This window comes from Panthera pardus, unplaced genomic scaffold (assembly GCF_024362965.1).
Source record: "Panthera pardus isolate Hobbes unplaced genomic scaffold, ASM2436296v1 HiC_scaffold_5, whole genome shotgun sequence".
Classification (NCBI taxonomy): domain Eukaryota; kingdom Metazoa; phylum Chordata; class Mammalia; order Carnivora; family Felidae; genus Panthera; species Panthera pardus.
Window position 1 is genome coordinate 14,957,472 of NW_026526980.1, and position 19,405 is coordinate 14,976,876.

At 45.2% G+C, this 19,405-nt stretch overlaps 1 long non-coding RNA gene across 1 annotated transcript; it reads left to right on the top strand.

Moving 5' to 3' along the window:
• Window positions 1–764: 764 nt before the first annotated feature.
• On the top strand, window positions 765–6,127 carry LOC109255528 (uncharacterized). The gene is made up of 3 exons (XR_002075281.2): window positions 765–3,440; window positions 3,533–3,651; window positions 4,584–6,127. It is a non-coding gene; the product is annotated as an uncharacterized LOC109255528 (long non-coding RNA).
• Window positions 6,128–19,405: the final 13,278 nt, after the last annotated feature.

The window sequence follows — 19,405 nt, forward strand, 5'->3', positions numbered from 1 at the left end:
ACTATACAAGGCATAAATAGGCAAGGCAGAGACTTAGTGAGAGCCATGTGAGAACCTGCCTACCACGTGGATGGAAAAGGTTTCCTCTAAGAGACATAATACAGGGTGAAGTATGGGAGAGAAAAGGGGTCTTAGCACTGTGTCTAATGCATGTGCACGATCTTGATGGATCAGATCAACCCTCCCCCTTGAGGTAAAGTGGAGGATGGGAGGAGGCACTGTGGTCATCCTTCCCCTGACCGAGAGTTTCCGAGCTGCTGTGGGTAAGCAGACTGACATCATGTATCCAAATGGAAACGACTTATTCCTGGGATCAAAAGACTCAGGCCCCTTGTGAATGGAACAGAAATCATCATTTATGTAAGCCCACAAGAACTAAAGGCCCTTAGTCTCAAAATAGAGGAGTTTTCCTTGAGCCCCTAAACATGAGCAGCATCAGATTCACATCACTGCCCTAGTTAAGCAGCAGAAGGCCAAAAGCAACCATGGCAACTTTAGTGGAGGAGCCCCTGAAGGTATCTGACCCCAAGATTATCCTCGAGAAGTGCCACTGGTTGTAAGTAGACAGAACCCAGAGGAGGGCTTACAGGGGAAGAAGGGGGAAAGGGGAAAATATTTAAAAATATTATTAAGGGAGAGGAAACTGATTGAAGAAAGGCACAAGCAGAAAAGGCCTCCAGATCCCATCCTCTATCATCTCCTGCCTCAAACCTGGGCTTGAGGGTGATTTGCTCTTATGCTACAAAGGCTGAAGCTATGTCAAACAGTCCATGACTGCAGAGAGAAATTATTAGAGCTGAAAATGAATGCATATCTTTCACTCATTCATTCCTTCGATAAATCCGTCTTTAGGACCAATGACTGATCCAGATGGGAACAAAACATGGGCCCTATTCTCATGCAGCTGATGTTCCAGGAGGGATTCATGTTAAACAGTGAATAACATGATTGCAGATGGCAGCAAGTGCTATGAAAAAAAATAAAGACTGGCAGGGATGGGATGGTTGGATTGTCAGCTATTTAACCCAAATGCTCAAGAAAGGCCTCCGTGAGAAGGTGCTAGTTTGATCTGAGTGACAAGGAGACAGAGCAAAGCATTGCAGACAGAGGGGACAGCGAAGGCCAGAGCGTGAGGCCTGGCCTGCTGAAGACCAGCATGGGGAGAATAGTAAGAACCGGGCAAAGTGGTGGAGACAAAGCCAGAGAGGAAGGCAGGGGACAGATCTGGTAGGCATTTGTCAACCTTGGTGAGAAGCTTGACTTTGTTCTAAGTCCAGTGAGAATCCTGTGGACACCATATTCATTCCCTCTGCTGTGGCTGTAACAAATGATCACAAACTGGCTTAACACAACACACATTTGTTATCTTACAGTTCTGGAGGCCTGAAGTCTAAAATCAGTCTTACTGATCAAGGTGTGAGAAGAACAGATTCCTTCTGGAGGCTCTAGGGGAGAATCTGTTTCCTTGTCTTTTTCACTTTCTAGAGGCTACTGCATTTCCTTAGCTTATGGCCTCTTGTCACCTTCAAAACACATCACTCCAGGGCGCCTAGGTGGCTCAGTCAGTTGAGCATCTGACTTCAGCTTAGGTCATGATCTTGTGGTTCGTGAGTTTAAGCCCTGCATCGGGCTCTGTGCTGACAACTCAGAGCCTAGAGCCTGCTTTGGATTCTGTCTCTCTCTCTCTCTCTCTCTCTCTGCCCCTCCCCCACTCGTGCTCTGTCTCTGTCTCTCTCAAAAATAAATAAACATTAAAAACAAAAAACACATCACTCCAACCTCTGTGTGTGTTGTCGTGTCTCCTTTTCTGTCTGTGACTGTCCCCAGTGTGATTACTTTGGACCCACCTGGATAACCCAGGAGAATATTCCCAACTCACAATGCTTAACACATCCTCAAAGTCCCTTTTGCCATGTGAGGGAACGTGCTCACAGGTCTGAGGGATTGGAACATGGACATCTCTGAAGGGCCCTTATTCTGTCTTTCTACAGAGACTCTCAACAAAGGGATAACATCTGATCTACCTTAGAGAACACGAGTGCACGAGTTGGGGGAAGAGAAGGAAGATCAACAGAGACCATTCCAATAGAGCAGTGAGCAAGCAGAGGTGCACTTGACCTTGACTGCCATCCCTGAAGAGATAAGAGGAAAAAGTGATTGATGCTCCGACTATCCAACCAAACTGGTTCTACTGATTCCCAGTAGGGTGCTTTTTCAGCCATCCCAGGATCAGACTTTGTAGGAACCGCCAGGGTCTGTATGCCTGTTCTGAAAGGAAGAGGCCAGGACTGGAATGGAGGAGAAGAAGGATAAGACTAAGGCTCTGGTCTGATGTAGTAAGTCAAAGAATGACCGCCCTGAGATTTCCAGTCCCAACCCTGGACTTTGTAAAGGTCACCTTTTCTAGCTTTTACCCTTGGGGAAAAGGGTCTTTGCAGGTGTGAGTACACTGAAGATCTTCAGATGAAGAGGTTACCCTGTGTTACCAGCGTGGGCCACAACACCATCACTGCTATCTTTATCAGAGAGAGGCAAAGGGAGCCAACACAGGCACACAAAGGGGGAGCTGGGGTGCAGATGCGGCCACAAGCCAAGGAATACTGCCAGCTGCCAGCGGCTGGAAGGGGTGAGGAGCAGAGTCTCCCTTTGAGCCTTTGAGCTTCCAGAGAGGGCGCAGCCCTACCCACGGCTTGATTTTAGCCTTCTGGCCTCCAGAACTGCCTATCTCTATTGTTTTAAGAGGATAATTCTATCGGGATAAATTTCTACCGTTTTAAGCCATCCAGGTTGTAGTCATCTGTCATCTACAGCAACCCCAAGAAATTGATACACCTAGCGTGGACAAGATTGTAGCCTACAGTCTGACCCAGATGCCAGTAAATCGACCAAACTGGATTCTGGAAGCACACCTTCCAATGTGGGGCACCCCAGGCAAGCACAGGCAGGGGTGAAATCTCACTGCTAATTGTCCGGGGAACAAGATGAAAAGAAACTAAGAAGGCCGCCCTAGCAGCCAGAGGACCCGGATGACTTTAAGCCCCTTCCCCATTCGCGCTGTCCCCACCAGCAGGAACCAGGAGCAAGGACCCCCCACCTCTGTGGGCGTAGCCCTCGTGCAGGGCCCCTGAAAACAGCTGTTGCTCTGTATGGTTCAGGCCCGGGGACCGCTCACCTCCCCCTCAAAGTACACCCACCTGGGGCTGGCTCCAACTCCTTTATGTCTGATGCAGCAGAGAGTGGTGGAAAGCTACAGAGAATGGACAAAACTCACAGACCATCTGTTCATCTTCTGTGTTTTGTGAATTTATTTTCAAATGTTAAGCATTTGATAGCAGTTGTCAGGCATTATCTCCAAAGCTACCATTTGGGTAAAGATATCCTCTTAAATATCCAGGAGAATCACTCAGAGATCAGTGATTCTCCAGGGTTTGGAAGAAAGGGTGAGTCGTATTTTGAAACAACATCTTCAAATGTTATTACATAATTGTAGGACCAGAAAAGGGAAATAAGGTGTCTTGTTTCTATAATACAGATTTCAGGAAGAAAAGCCAGACCAAGTCTTGCTGAAAGGACGGTGTAGGAAATGGAGAAATTTCTCAATCGAGAATCACAGGCTCTGGGATGAAGGCCTATGGATACCTCCTGGCCTTGGTGAGATTTTTATGTTTATCAAAAAGGGACACAGGGGACACCTGGGTGGCTGAGTCAGTTAAGCATCCGATTCTTGATTTCAGCTCAGGTCATGATCTCACGGTTCATGAGTTCAAGCCCTGCATCGGGTTCTGTGCTGACAGCATGGAGCCTGCTTAGGATTCTCTCTCTCTCTCTCTCTCTTTCTCTCTCTCTCTCTCTCTCTCCCTGCCCTGCTCATGCTCTCCCTCCTCTCTCTCTCTCTCTCTCTCTCTCTCAAAATAAGTAAGTTAACATTTAAAAAAAAAAAAGACACAGGTTTAAAAAAGAAAGGTGGGTAATGCATTCAGCATAGGGGTGTGTCATCTTCATTTGATTCTAGGCACATTTGGGAAGTGAGTACAGCCATCTAGGAAGGGGTGTCAAAGATGAGCAGAATGGACCAACTTCTGTGGGTAGCTTTGTTCCTCCATGCCCTACAGCACAGGGCTGAGTTGGGAGGTCACACTCACTTCAAGTGCAATGGTTTCTGATAGGAGCTTCTATTCTGAGTAGGACTGTCCTCGGGTATCAGAGATGAGTCTGGTGACGTTGAGGGCAATGGGGAAATTAGGCAGTTAATTCCCTAAGTTATGACCTTAGACATCCATGACTAAGCCCTCTTGGCCAACATGACCATGACAACTGAATATCGACACTCTTGGACCATGTTCCCATCTCACTGATACAACTGCAGAAAACTTTACCTAGGTTAGAATAAAGGGGTTATTCTAGAGAAAAGTGAAATGGTGAGCTCATAACCTTGGGAACTTCCTTAGCCATGACTTCCCATCCTTAAGGTGAGGGACAACACTAATACTTCTCCCTTAGGATTGTTGTGGTGATCAAATAAGACAGTGCCTGAAATATGGTATGTTTTGTATATGTGTTAGCTATTATTTTCCTTATTACAGGAGCCAGGCAGATAAGCCAAGTGCATGAAGCATTCCAGGGGGGAAAATCACAAGTGTTGTGAGCCAAGAGTTCTTGACCGGAAGAGTACCTTGTCCTGTCTGATGTGAGCAACCACTGTGGTGTCCTCTCCCAGAGACAATGTGCGGGAATACAGGCCAGTAATGCCATATTTTCCCATTCCTCCAGAAAAGCTGGAAGTCTGGATTTTTATGTAAAACACCCTGATTTTATTTTTATTTTTTTATTTTTTAAAACATCCTGATTTTAAAATATGGGCCACGAATTCTAATTTTTTGAACCTCTAGGCTATGTAGATAAAATATGCCCATTCGATACTTATTTCAAGCAGGCCACAAGCTTGAAACCTCTAATGTACAAGATCAATGGGCACATATTTTCAGCCCTTTTAAAAGAATGATGAGGGTATTTGGGGGGCCTTTTATTTGCAGAACTCATTAACTGGACGCTATTATAATAACGTATTATAGTAATGTAAATACTATAGTAATTTAACATTTACAGCGTGTCAAGCGCTATCCTGGGGCTTTACCGTAATAACTCACTTGACCCTCACAACAACCCTACAAGGTAGGGACTATTAGTTTTGCCATTTTACAGAGGAGGAAGCTGAAAGCTCAGAGGTTAAGGAACTTGCCCTAGATAAGACAGCAGGTGGTAGAGCCGGATTTTGAATGCGGGCTGCCTTTAAAAATTTGTGATGAGGGAAAAAAAGAAAAAAAGAATTGTGATGAGGGGCACCTGGGTGGCTCAGTCGGTTAAACGTCCAACTCTTGGTTTTGACTCAGGTCATGATCTCACAGTTCGTGGGATCGAGCCCCACGTCGGGATCCGCGCCGACAGCCGCAGAGCCTGCTTGGGGTTCTCTCTCTCCCTCTCTCTCTGCCCCTCCCCCGCTCACTCCCTCTATCTCTCTCAAAATAAATAAACATTAAAAAAAAATTTTGTGATGAATCACATAAAATTTTTCTAAAGCCCACACACAATGTCGGCATGGCCAGAGCTGTCACCAAAATGTGCATTGCTGAGGGATGTTGAGATTAGCAAGACCGCAGGAGGACCCAAGCAATGGGAACTCAGCAAAGCCTTAGCACGTTCCCAGAGTTGCTGGTGTCTACCAGAAGTCAGTGCTTGGCCACTGAGCCATGTTTCCATTTGATGTGGCACCACATTAAATGCATAGTTGATGGCCAGCCTTCATAGAGCATGTACCATGTTCCAGTCGCTCCTCTAAACACTCTACAAATATTAATTTACTTAATTCCAAAGAGACAGATACTAATTTCCATCATCCCCATTTTATGTGGAAACTGAGTCACAAAGAGATGGAGCCTTTTGTCCAAGTCCACCCAGCCACAAAAGAGGATAGGTTCCTAAGTCTAAGTCTTAACTGCACTCTATTCATAAATCTTCGATAATATCCATCACCTCTAGTTACATCCACTACCAAAATGCCCATGCGCAAGAAAGGACAGAGCAATGGGAGAGACTTCTCTCTTTTTTTTAGTGTTTATTTATTTATTCTGAGAGGGGGGAGGAGCAGAGAGAGAGGAAGAGAGAGTCCACACTTGCAGCACAGAACCCAACTTGGGGCTCAATCCCATGACCCATGAGATCATGACCTGAGCTGAAATCAGGAGTCAGATGCTTAACCAACTGAGCCATCCAGGTGCCCCTCAAAGGGAGAGATTTCTAATTGAACTACTCACAAAACTGAACATTTTGGGGGAAATGCAGTTTGCTTCATAATGATGACAACAACTAGCTTTTATTGAGTTTTCACTAGGTTCTCACCAAGGCTAAGTCCACATTAGCCTCATATAAACTGCAGGAGCTGGATGTTATCATTCGACCCATTTTCATGGACGGACGATAAAGCAGAATCTGGAGGTTCCAAGGAACTTGAATAAGGTCAAACAGCTGGTAAGTGATCAAATGAGGGCTTGAATGCAGATCTTTCAGACCCTACTGCCTGCGTGCTTAAGCCCCACGTTAAATGTTCAGGAGTTTGTTTCTTCCAGAACAACTTCTGCTGAAAAAGATGAAATCAATGGAAACAGTATTAGTATCACTATTGCTAATCAGCCATGGAATAACTTCCAGGGAATTTCCAAAAAGAAGTCCACAGAGCCGGGCAGTGCCTAAGGGGTCAAGGTTTAGGACAGAGCCTCACTAGGGATGAGCCCCAGCCCTCAGACACCCCACAGCCTAAAACAAGAGGACCATCTGCCCTCCCTTTCCCTCTGGCTAAATGTGAAGAGTGTCCTTCCGCCTTGTTCCCTCCTGGAGGGCAATTCCTGCCTGGGGATTGCACTTGTATGTGCTTTTAGGTTTACAAGTGGCAAAAACCACCTCACAGTGGAGTCATTAAAAGAAAAAAAGAGAGACATGATCTCTTTGTTTCGGTAACCAAATAAGCCTTGGGTTGTCTGGCTTCAGGTACAAACGGATCCAGGGACTCATACAATATCAGAAAGCTGTCCCTCTCTACCTTCATCTAATTTTCTCCGTAGTTCATTTTCTTGGTTGCCCCTGGAAGCTCCAGTCACTATCCCCAGAGCTTAGCAATACGAGTGGAAGGAGAATTTCTTTTTTTCCAATGGTCCCCATGAAAGTGTTAGGATGGAGTTTTTCTGGCTTGGTTTGAATATCCATCTCTAATTCAATTATCCTCACCAGGGAGATAAATATCAGATTTTTCAAGCCTGGGTCACATGTTTGCCCTTGGAGCAGTGTGGAGATAAGAGGCAGTCTCCTTGGATTACATGGGAGATAGGTGGTTTTCCAGAAGAAAATGGTCTTTTAATTTTTAAAAGAGTGAGGGGAATGGGTTCTAGGAGATGCCAACAACAGGTGTCCTCTATAAGCTCATATTATAAAGTCACCTTCTAGATGCTAAGATTATAGGCACAGATCCATCTAGTCCCTAATGTGCTTACATATTCACTCTTAGTGGAAGATTCTCAGTGCCTCTGAGGCCTATGAGAAAGTCCATAAACGTCTTTGCTAGCATAGGTACTGGACATTTTTCCCTTCTGGAAAAAAAGAGCACACCAATATTCCTTGCGATACAGTGCATCCCTCATTTTCCGTCACTTCGGTTCAGGTGGGGCTAACCCACCGAGGCTTCAAGCATGAAGATGTGACCTAAGTCCACTGTATACCTCTGGCCTCAAGATCAGTTCTGAGATGATTATGGGATTTGATTCTTACCAGAGTCATCGTGTCCTGGGTGTTTTAAAAAAAAAAAAAAAAAAGCCTACTGGAGGGGAAAAAAAGCTCTTTTTTTTTTCTTTTTTTTTCTTTTTTCTCTTTCTTTTTTTTTTTTTTTTTTTTACTAGGGTTGGTGAGAGGGTAGGCTGTTGGCTAGGAGATTGCTAGAGGCCGTCTTGTCACAAGGATAGGGCTGGTCTGAAAATGATGCCAGATAGAGGAAACCAGAACTGGGAGATCGAGTTTGAGCCCCTGGACCCGGACATACACTATTAGAGACAATCAATCACATTATTTTTTTTCTTAAATTAAGCCCATTTGAAGTGGATTTCTTTGTCACTTACAACTAAAAACGCCTGACTGCTACCATCTAGATTCAAACACCAGTCTTGTCACTTTTATAAACCTTGTCATTTTGGGTAAATCGACGAACCCCTCTGATTCTTGGCTGCTTTCTCCGTGGAGTGGAGATCACCCCCGTGGCAGGGTTTCCAGGATAGTAACTGAGGTTATAGCTGATTAGTACCGAGCACAATTCTGGCAACGCCATGGGCACTTCATACAGGTATGTTTTACTGGCATTGGGAGAGCAGGAAAACGAAAGCCAAAGGAAGCAGGATCAAAACCAAACTTGGATGACTGTTGGAGCCAAGAAAACATTAGATGTAAACGAGCTGTCTGGACACAGATAACAGGGAGGGTAGGGAACAACTGGAGAGTAAGTGCCCGCTGCGACAACATTCAAGCTTGAAAATTCAAAATCTCTCAAACAAATTGAGGACGAGGGCTGCCAGTTCACAAACCTTGAAAAGCAACTGAAACATGAATGTTCCAGAGGAGACCCCAGCTGTGAGCCAGGAAGTGCAGTCGTTCGGTTCGACATGTTCCCACGGATCAAAGCTCTAGGGAAGGAAGCTCCATGATGCCTCCATCAACAGCCTGCCTCTCCCAAAGCAAGAGAATCAAAGGGCCTTTGAGTCCAGGCTTTCCTTAATTTCAAAACCGAACATGACCACTCTTTATTTTTAACCTTCCCTTCCCCTAGTCTATGCCTTCAAGCAGCTTTTCTGGGGAGAGAGTGTTTGCGCCCACACTGGCAAATCTGAGTCCCTGGCCACGCGCCGGCTGCGACGGGGCTGTTGCCATGACCACCCACCCCAGCACCTGGAACCCAGCCTTTAGAGGGGCTCACTTGAGAGCCGCATGAACGGTAAGAAGCGTGGAATTCAAGTCCCCAAGGGACCTGGCTGAGGGCAAAGGGACCCTCACGCTTGTCCCCTGCTCTGGAAGGAGTGTGCCTCTGCCCGGTTGGAGTGCCTGTGACAGTAGAGATAGTGAATCTCCCGTGTGGCCGATGCTCGTTGTGCTTCTGCTGTTATCACATCCGCTTCCTGGAGAGGCCAGCAAACTCGCCTAGAGTCTCCAGGCTAATGGTGGCAGAGCCAGAATTTGAACCTCGGTGGGTACAAACCTAGCGCTCCAACATAATAACCATAATGCCTACCGGGAGAGAGAGCTGACGTGAATGTTTGGAGCCACTTGACAACTGTATTTATTTCTGCTGATGATTAAAGAATCAAGGCGCCTGGGTGGCTTAGTGGGTTGAGTGACCGACTCTTGATTTTGGCTCAGGTCATGCTTCCAGAGTCATGGGATCAAGTTCCACATCAGGCTCTGCACTAAGTGTGGAGCCTGCTTCAGATTCTCTCTCTCCCGCTACCCCTCTCCATTGCTCTTGTACACATGCTCTCTCTCTCTCTCTAAAATAAAAATTAAAAAAGAAAAAGAATCATCTGATCCATACCCCAGTTTTCTCTCATGATGGCTAGTTTGGTGGTCTTAAACATGTCCACAAATTATTTGACTCGTCACCCACCCAAAGGTAGAGACTTACCCCCTCCCTTTGAGTTTGGGCTGCTTCTCACAAATAGAATGTGGCAGAAGTAATGCCTTGTGATTCCCAAGGCTAGGTTAGAAAAAGCTACAGAGTGTCCACCTGGCTTCATGTCCTGGGATGCCCGCTCTTGGGCCTCACCTGCCATGCTGTCAGGAAGCCCGGCCACGCAGAGGCCACGTGTGGGTGCTCCCTCAAAGAATCCTGCTGAGGTCCCAGCCCACGGCCAGCATCGACACGTGAGTGGGGAAGCCCCTGGGATGAATCGAGCCCCAGCCACCAACTAACTGCAACCAGGAAAGGACTCTGAACGGCACCACACAGCTGGTCCCAGGTCAGTTCCCAGAACCGTGAGAGGTAATAATAAACGGCTGGTGTGAGCAACAGTTAGGGTGAATTAGTTCCTGTAAAAAATTATGAGTCTTTGGGCCCTGGCAAAAAATAAATAAATAAAATAGGAATGAGCTGTTTGACTTGTATGATTTTGCTCCAAACTGAATAGCTTCCAATCCTACAAAATCTCGTCTGGGCCACTCTCTGCCTGCTTCTTTCACAGCGCTTTTATTAATTAATTGTGATGATGATGATGGTGGGGGGGGGGGTGATTTGTGCTAGTGTTTCTTGAGAGCTTTGTGTGTGCCACATGGAGAGTTAAGGGCTTCATCTTTCTTTCCTTCCTTCCTTCCTTCCTTCCTTCTTTCTTTCTTTCTTTCTTTCTTTCTTCTTTCTTTCTTTCCCAAAACATCCCCATGGTATTGTCAGTTTTTCAGGTTCAGAACTGTACTCAAGGAGTTAAGTTGTCCAGAGGCGCACAGCTAGGATGCCGCAAGACCAGGTTGTCGTGGATTCCCGGTCCAACGTGTATGAATTGAGCTCCTACCATGTGCCCCACACTGTGCCGGACTCTGGAGACACTGCGGAGAAGACTTCGTGCATGCGGACTCCAGGGCGGCAGGCGGGTGGTAAGGAAACAGACAAGCAAGCAAGTCAATAAATAACAGCATTGCTGTGTGAGCCTTGCTGGGAAGAGCAGTGAGGCTGGTAGTAGCCAAAGAGCTGCCTTCAATCCCCTCCGAGGAAGTGGTCTTTGTGGGATGTGCATCCCGGGCAGCAGAAACACCCAGAGGGGAGCCAGGGTTGGGCGAAGGACCTGGCACATTCAAGAAGCAAAATAAAGACACCAGCCTCGAAGTGAACGAAAGAAAACAGGGTGCGAGATGAAGACAAAGAGGGAGGTGAGGCCAGACTTCACACAGCCCTGTTGACCAAGGTAAAGAGAACATAGGTCTGTTCTAAGAAACATGGGAAATGTGGAAGTTTTTGCTTTTTCATTGGGTAGTGACAGGATCTGGTTAACTTCTAAAAAAGTGGCATTTCTGGCTGTTCCATGGACCCACCTGAGGGGGCGACACGTAGGCCAGGAAACTACTCAGTGTTGGCCAAAGGGCATACAGTTGGACCTTGTAACCCTGAACTTGAACTGAACATCAGACCCTTGGGATCCGAGACTTGAACTGCTTGGCCTGACCAGAGCACTCTATCCTGAGTGAGAATTCTCTCAACTCACGCAACAGGGGCTTGACGAACCCACGTGTGGAAAAGCCCAAATCATAAGGTTCTGAATTCAGGATGAGAGAGTGGGCCAGGGGCATGGGAAGGAGAGGGTAGCCACAATAGTTTCCATTAATTAATTAAAAAAATTATTAATTAAAAGTGCAATGTGCAATTCATGCTGGAACACTAGAAAATCTTGATGAAATTGATACTTCTCCGGAAAACAGTCATTAGCATTCTTTCCTAGTATAATATAATCTTAAATAAAGGAGCATAGTGATTATTAAGAGGGCAGGCTCCCCCATCAGATGGATGTGGGTTCAAATCCAGCCTCTACTGCGTACTAGCCGTGTAATCTCAGGCAACACTCAATTTCTTCCCTTGTATCTTTTTTTTTTTCAATTTTTAATTTTTTTTTGAGAGAGAGAGTGAGGGAGGGGCAGAGACAGAGGGAGACAGTGGATCCGAAGCAGATTATGCACAGACTCTGCAGGGATCCCAAAGCAGGGCTGAAACTCAGGAACCACGAGATCATGACCTGAGATGAGCCCAAGTCAAATGTTTAACCAACCGAACCACCCAGGCGCCCCAATTTCTTCCCTTTTAAAATGAGGATAAAAAGAACGAGAAGCAACATATGTGAAGAAAAACCATCCAGGGAATTTGAAACAAGATCAGAAGAATGGAATTAAAGAATAATTATTTCATAATGTCAGTTCTTCCTAAACAAATACATAGGTTTGATGCGATCCTAACAAATATCCCCATACTCCTAATTTTTATTTGTTGTACTTCTTTTCCTTTGGTGGGGAGGAAGAGAATTTGACAAAATAACTCTAAAATTCAACCAGGTAAGTAAATGGCCAAAAGACTTGAAAGTGAAACATAATTAAGGGACACACTGAATACAGATACTAAAATGGACTATAAAGTTTCAAAGATGAAAAGAGCATAGTGTGTGTAAGTACTGAAACATAGATCAATGGAATAGAGCAGATGGCGCTGAGATAATCTTTCATGTACCTGACTTTATTAGATAATAAAAGCAGCCACACAAAGGCAAGAAAGAAAAATATTCAATAAATGACAGTGGGACAGTTGATTAATATTTGGGGGGAGGAATAAATAAAGCAAAATTAAATTTTCATCTCACACTATACATCAGTGTAAATTCCGGATTGATTAAAGAGTATAAAGTAATTTAAAAGTTAATTGAGACTAATAAACAATCTAGACTTCTGGGGACAAAGGAAACTAGATCACTTGATCACGTATCTAATATCTATCTGGTCCTCCTACCTCCCAGATACCCATTTTTTATTTTTATTTTATTATTTTATTTAATTTTTTAATGTTTATTTTTGAGAGAGAGAGAGAGAGAGATAGAGAGAGCAAGTGGGGGAGGGGCAGAGAGAGAGGGAGACACAGAATCTGAAGCAGGCTCCAGGCTCTAAACTGTCAGCACAGAGGCCAACTCAGGGCTTGAACGCACAAACCATGAGATTGTGACCTGAGCCAAAGTTGGATGCTTAACCTACTCAGCCACCCAGGTGCCCCAATACCCCCCCTTTTTTTTTTAATTGATGTGTATGGGGATGCTTGGGTAGCTCAGTCAGTTAAGTGTCTGACTCTTGATCTCAGCTCAGGTCTTGATCTCAGGGTCGTAGTTCAAGTCCCATATTGGGTTCTGCGCTGGGCATTAAGCCTACTTTTAAAAAATCATTTAAAAAAATAGATACGTATGTATATATAAGTTTATACATAAAAACATATATGTATGTATGTGTATACACATATGTATGTATGCATAGTATATATAGTTATATACAGATTTACCTATTTTTTAAAGAGAGGTAAAGCTATCTCTCTGTCAACAATTATGGAAGGCTGCCATCCATATATTTGAAACTTTAAAATACTTACACCCAATATGATATGGATGAGACAAAATTAAAAAGTGGATCTTTGGTGGGTGTTGGGGGTCAATAAGGAAAAAAGGAAATCTTAAATTAATCTGATCAAGAAGAAGGGAGACAAGGAACCATTAAGAACAAGAGAAATCAAGAAAAAAAAAAAGAATAAGATGAATCAGAATTACCACTAAGGAAAATAAATGAAACATGCAAGAAAATATTATGCATAACTACATACAGACTAGGAAATTAGAAAATTTTGATGAACTAGGTTATATTATAGGAAAATATAGATGGCCAAAAAATTGATTCCAAAAGAAGATTCAAAAGATCTGAGTGCAATACAACACAGTGGGGAAAACTGAAAAATTAGCCAAAGAATGGCCGTGGGCCCACTTGGTTTCATGAATGAGATCATACATTTGGGCAAATTGACAGAAGTTGAATCCATACTTCCATGTCTCTGGTTCTAAACCAGGGGGCTTGGGGCTCCTGGATGGCTCAGTCGGTTGAGCACTGGACTTCAGCTCAGGTCATGATCTCACAGTTCGTGAGTTTGAGCCCCACGTCAGGCTGTGTGCTGACAGTGCAGAGCCTACTTGGGATCCTCTGTCCTCCTCTCTCTCTGCCCCTCCCCCACTCACACTCTCTGTCTCTCTCTCTCTCTCTCTAAAAAATAAACATTAAAAAATATTTTTTTAAGTATGGGGATAGAGCAGTGAGTAAAAAGGAAAAAGTCTCTGCATCCATGGAACTTTATGTTCTTTATGTTCTAGAACATAAAAGGAAGCAACAGACGGAACCCAGGGGCTCCTGGTCACTCTCAATGTGAAGAACCTGAGTTTTGTAATTAGGACTCATTCGTAGGCAGTCAAAAGCCCAACCCAGAAACAATATGACATCTGGGGCCTTCTTCAAAATAATTCAGTGAGGAGGGACAGTGATGGGACATAGAGATGAGACAAGTTGGGCCATATGCCAGTAACTGCTGCCGCGTGTGGCACGTAGCACAGGGGCCTTCATTCATTATACTTTCCTCCCTGCCTTTATGCATATTTGGAATTTTTGCATAATGAAAGGGTTTTTAGGTCCAGTTCCATCAAAGTCAAAACCCCAACCTCGCATTCAATCCAAAGCCTTTCTCTCTCTCCAGGTCCAGCCTGGCTGCCAGTGCTGGGCCTCCGCAGTGGGAGAGGAGGCTAGGAGGTCCTTCTCTGCTCCTCCTCCTCCTCTGGGGCTGAGGATGGGGAAGGAGTGGTAGGCAGAGGGCAAGAGTCAAGAGTCGCCTTACTTAGACGGTGCCACAAGCGGGTCTCTTGTAGCTGCTGATCTCAAGTGCTGCTCTCCCGAATGCTGATCTCTTGTGTGAATGGTCCTATGAAGAGAGTTTGAGCTCACTGATTTTCTTCAGTACCTGTGCGGCACTCAGTGCATCGTTGCCTCACGACACCCTGATAGTCCAGACTGCCTTTCTGGTGCCCTCTCTCCTCACCCTATAATGGAAGAGCTGCTCCACCCAGCCTCTTGCCTTCGCCATTCTCCAGGCAGGAACCAGGCACCTCTCTTTGTTCACGTGTTCATGGGTGACACTTGTCAGTCTGTCTCATGTGCTCCCTCCTGGGGCTCTGCTCCAGCCCACACTTAGTTTCAGGTGCCAGCCTAGAGCATCCACGGCTCAGCAAGCACTGGCCAGGGAATGAGGTTTCAGCCTCCCCTCTGGCGTATCCATAATCTCTCTAATGAGTTGACTGGTTTGGTGGGTAAGAAACATCCCCTCCTCCACCATGGGGTTGGGACAAAAAGAACCAAAGCACCTTTCTCCCCCAGGCCCTCTTATTTCCCCTACCTCATTGAGTCCTACTCTTCAGTCGTAGAGTCTAGATGGGAGTTATCAGAGGCAGAGCTGCAGAACCTATCTGGCCATCTCTTCAAGACCCTGGGGGAGTTGCTTGGCAGCTCTGTGGCTCCAGATGTGGGACTATTTCGTGCTTGTTGTTTTTAGCCTTAGGGCTTTGGCCAACATTCCAAGCCATAGGAAAAGTCCTAAACCACATCCTGTTCCACTGATTTTAGGAAGGTATCCAAAAGGATGTTATGCCTCTTAGTTATCTATTGAGGTGTTAATCCTACCTCTCAATAAAGACACCTTTTGAATCTCTAAGTGCCTCTTGGGTCATTTTGCTTTCCTAGCACAGAATTCTCATGGAAAGTGATTAACCATGTAATAGTCACCCGTTTGTTATTCTGAAGGTGGCAGATTAAAACTAATCTCGTTAAGAGGACGGGCTTCTTTGGCATCATCGCTTTATTTATAGCTACAGCTGACATTTATTGAGCACTTCATATATGCCAGGCACTGTATTAAGCCTTCATGTGTAATGTCATATATAATCCTTATTATATAATAAGGAGATCACATGGACCAAAGACACAGGTCCTATCATTGTATTTACAAGGAAAGAGTGGCCACAGAGGATTCAGTAGTTTTCTCAAGGTCATAGAGCAAATAATGCAATTAGGACTTGAATCCAGGTTTCAACAGACTCCAAGCCCATACTCTCCACCAATTCTGTCAGATGTCAACCAAGTTACAATGTTTGGTGCTTCTGTAGAGGTAAGCCTCTGTCCCCAAAACCAGTTTAGGATGAGAGAAGAAGAAAGGCTTTCTCCTAACTTTTCTGGCTAAGTTTGTCCAGGATACCATTTGAGGGTCTCTAGCCGCCCCCCAAGTCTGATTTCCTTAGCTAGGTCTTGAGGAAAAGACAATGCCCTCCTTCCACATACCTCAGCCTAGAAGGTGGGAAGGAGAGCAAATGTCCTGGAGAAGCTTGGGGCCAAATGACTGCTACTTTCTTGTTATCTTCCTGGTCTCTGCTGTAATTTCTATTCCATGGAGTACAGCCAAAGCTCCGATGTAACACACATACACACATGCGCATGCACGCACACACACACAACCCCCCCCAAAAAAAAACACAAAAAAAAAACCCTGAAAACATCATTCCCTGCTAAAACATCCCAATTCCCCACTGCCCTCAGGAAAAAGTCACAATCCTTAGCAACCCTAGTCTGAGATGCCAATATGTCTAGCTTGAGTTAATGAAATAGCTTCCTGGGGCACCTGGGTGGCCCAGTCAAATGTCTGACTTCGGCTCAGGTCACGATCTCAAGGTTTGTGAGTTTGAGCCCCATGTCAGGCTCTGTGCAGACAGAGTCTGGAGCCTGCTTTGGATTCTGTGTCTCCCTCTCTCTCTGCCCCTCCCCCACTCATGCTCTGTCTCTCTCTCTCTCTGTCTCAAAAATAAATAAAAATTAAAAAAAGAAAAAGAAATAGCTTCCTAATTTGTCTCCAGACCTTCACTCTTGCCCCTGTAGAGTCTACCCACTCAGTGGGCAGAGTGAAATTTCCAAAGTATAGATCAAATAATTTTACTCCCTGTCTGAAATCATGCAGTGGCTTTACACTGTTGAAGAAAACCAGTTTACCCTGGCCCCTGTTCTGCATAATCTGACCCCAGCCCACCTCCCTGACCTCACTTTGCTATGAGTTTTTGTCTTGTGCATAAGATTCCCACCACACTATCATTTCTGTTCTTCAGCGAGCCACATTCATGCTCATTTCAGGGATTCTGCATCTGAAAACCCCTCTCCTGTGGGCATTTGCTCTAGATCCTTTTAGGGCTGACTCCTCTACCGCTGACTTTTCTCAACTTAGTCACCTCCTCAGAACGCACCCCCCCCCCCAACCATGCTACCTAGTGTGGTCCTTCCTCTGCTGCCAACACCAGTCGTATCCCATTAGATTACTTGATTCTATATCCTTTGCAGCCTTATCACTACCTGCCTTTTTTGTTTGGTTACGTGTTCACTGGCTGTCTCTCTCACCTAGAATGGAAGTTCCTTAGGGGCAGAGAATCTGTACTGCTCATTGCTGTATCTTCAGTAGCTACAGCAGGACCTGGTAAACCAGTGGATCTTAGGAGATAATCTGTTGAATGATCTAACATGGCTAAAAGACCCTGCATGATCTGGCATCTTTTTACCTGTAGAGCACCATGAACATCTGTCAGCTTTTACAACTCATCATCTACTTATCCTTCTTCAGACACTACCTTGATTTCCCCTAAAGAGTCAGCCCCTTAACCCACTCTCAGGCTACATGAATTAAGCTGAGGCCGATCATCCTTCTTGTGTGTTCAGGGACAAAAGGATAGCCCAGACTTGAAAATCAGTGAATCTCATTTCCTGGCCACAATGACTGACCTGACTCAGGTGGTTATGAACAAAATGAGTCACTGAGAAACCTGTCCCAAGACCTTTACTATAACTGTTGATGGAGAAATGTTCTCTTTCTTCTAGGGTTACTCAGTTGGGAGGATGCAAGCCAGGAGTTCTTGGTACTTGAGAAGACAGCCCATCTAAGAATGGACCTGTCTAGAGGGACACAGGGCTGAGAGGAAGATGCAGGTCCCAGGTCCAGCCACCCACGGGCATATCTACTTTGCAGTCACGTGCACTGATTGATTGCTTTCATTTGTCTTTTATGCTTGGAGCTGGGTTTCTGTCAACTGACTAGAAACTTCATGACCAATAGACTACTTGTCTAATTTCACTTCTTGTCATCTGTATAAATTGGGATTTATGTTCATCTGCTAAACTCGAAAAGAGATGAAATAAATTGAATCTATTTTTGTCATGTAATAAGAATGTTGTAGATAAGCAGTCCTGGCCTGGAAGAAGAACTCCTTTTGAAAGCAGAGACCGAGGTACCCGCAGCAGTCAAGGTCCATAGACACCATCTAATCCAACTGGGTAGGAATAACAAAAATTCCCCTTTCCTGAGAATGAAAGAAGTTTCCTAGTGAGCAGGGAGAACTCCTTTATTTAGCGCTTTCCACCACCCTTCTCTCTGCCCTCTGGGAGATGCTCCTCTGTCCATCTCTCTTCCTGGACTCATCTGAGGTGGAATGGGGAATGACCAGCTCCCAACTGGGCTCAAGGATCTTTTTGGGATTTACTTGTGGTTTTTTTAAATTTTTTTTAACGTTTATTTATTTTTGAGAGAGAGACAGAGCATGAACGGGGAAGGGTCAGAGAGAGGGAGACACAGAATCTGAAACAGGCTCCAGACTCTGAGCGGTCAGCACAGAGCCCGACGCGGGGCTCGAACTCACGGACCGCGAAATCAAGACCTGAGCCAAAGTCAGCCGTTTAACCGACTGAGCCACCCAGGCGCCCCTGGGATTTACTTGTTTCAAGGTTTAATATTCACAGGTTGCTACATATCAAGCTTGGGAATCAGTTGGCAATATTGTTCCTCCAAAAAGCTAATCGGCTTCGAATATTTTCTTGAAGAGTGTTCATGGCCAAGCATCTTATCTGTGTACAATATTCAAGCATGAAGAGTCGACCACGCTGACCCCACATTATACACTTGCCACACTAAACATCTTTCACTCCCTCAAGTTCATTATGCACCATCCTTTGCACATGCTAGTCCAGTGCACGGAACACAGTTTCCCCTGCTCTTCACTTGGCTACCCATCCCTAAGGGTTCAGGTTACATGGAACGTCCTCCGTGAAGCCTTCTTCCATGACCCTCGACAACACTAATTGTCCCTGACCTGCACTTCCCCTCACAGACCCCTTGACGGCCCTCCTTGTTTTCTTAGGAAGAGTTTCCTGGAAGCAGAGCCTGAGGCAGGGATTCAGATACATGTGATTTATAGAAGGAGTAATCTTTGGGGAAAACCTGTAAGGGAGCATGGGGAGCAGCATTAGGAAGGCAGTGATTCTCCACTTGTGATTTCTCAGAGGAGCACCATCAGCATCACCTGGGAACTTACTCCAAATGAAAAATTTCAAGAACGACCCTAGAAGCTCTGGGGATGGAACTCAGTGATAATATGTTGTGTGGTCAGTCTCTAAAGCAATTCTGATGCACACTAAAAGTTTGAGAACCACATTGGGGCGCCTGGGTGGCTCAGTCGGTTAAGTGGCCGACTTCGGCTCAGGTCACGATCTCGCGGTCCATGAGTTCGAGCCCCGCGTCGGACTCTGTGCTGACAGCTCAGAGCCTGGAGCCTGTTTCAGATTCTGTGTCTCCCTCTCTCTGACCCCTGTTCATGCTCTGCCTCTCTCTGTCTCAAAAATAAATAAAAACGTTAAAAAAAAATAAAATAAAAAATAAAAAATAAAAAAATAAAAGTTTGAGAACCACAGAGAAAGG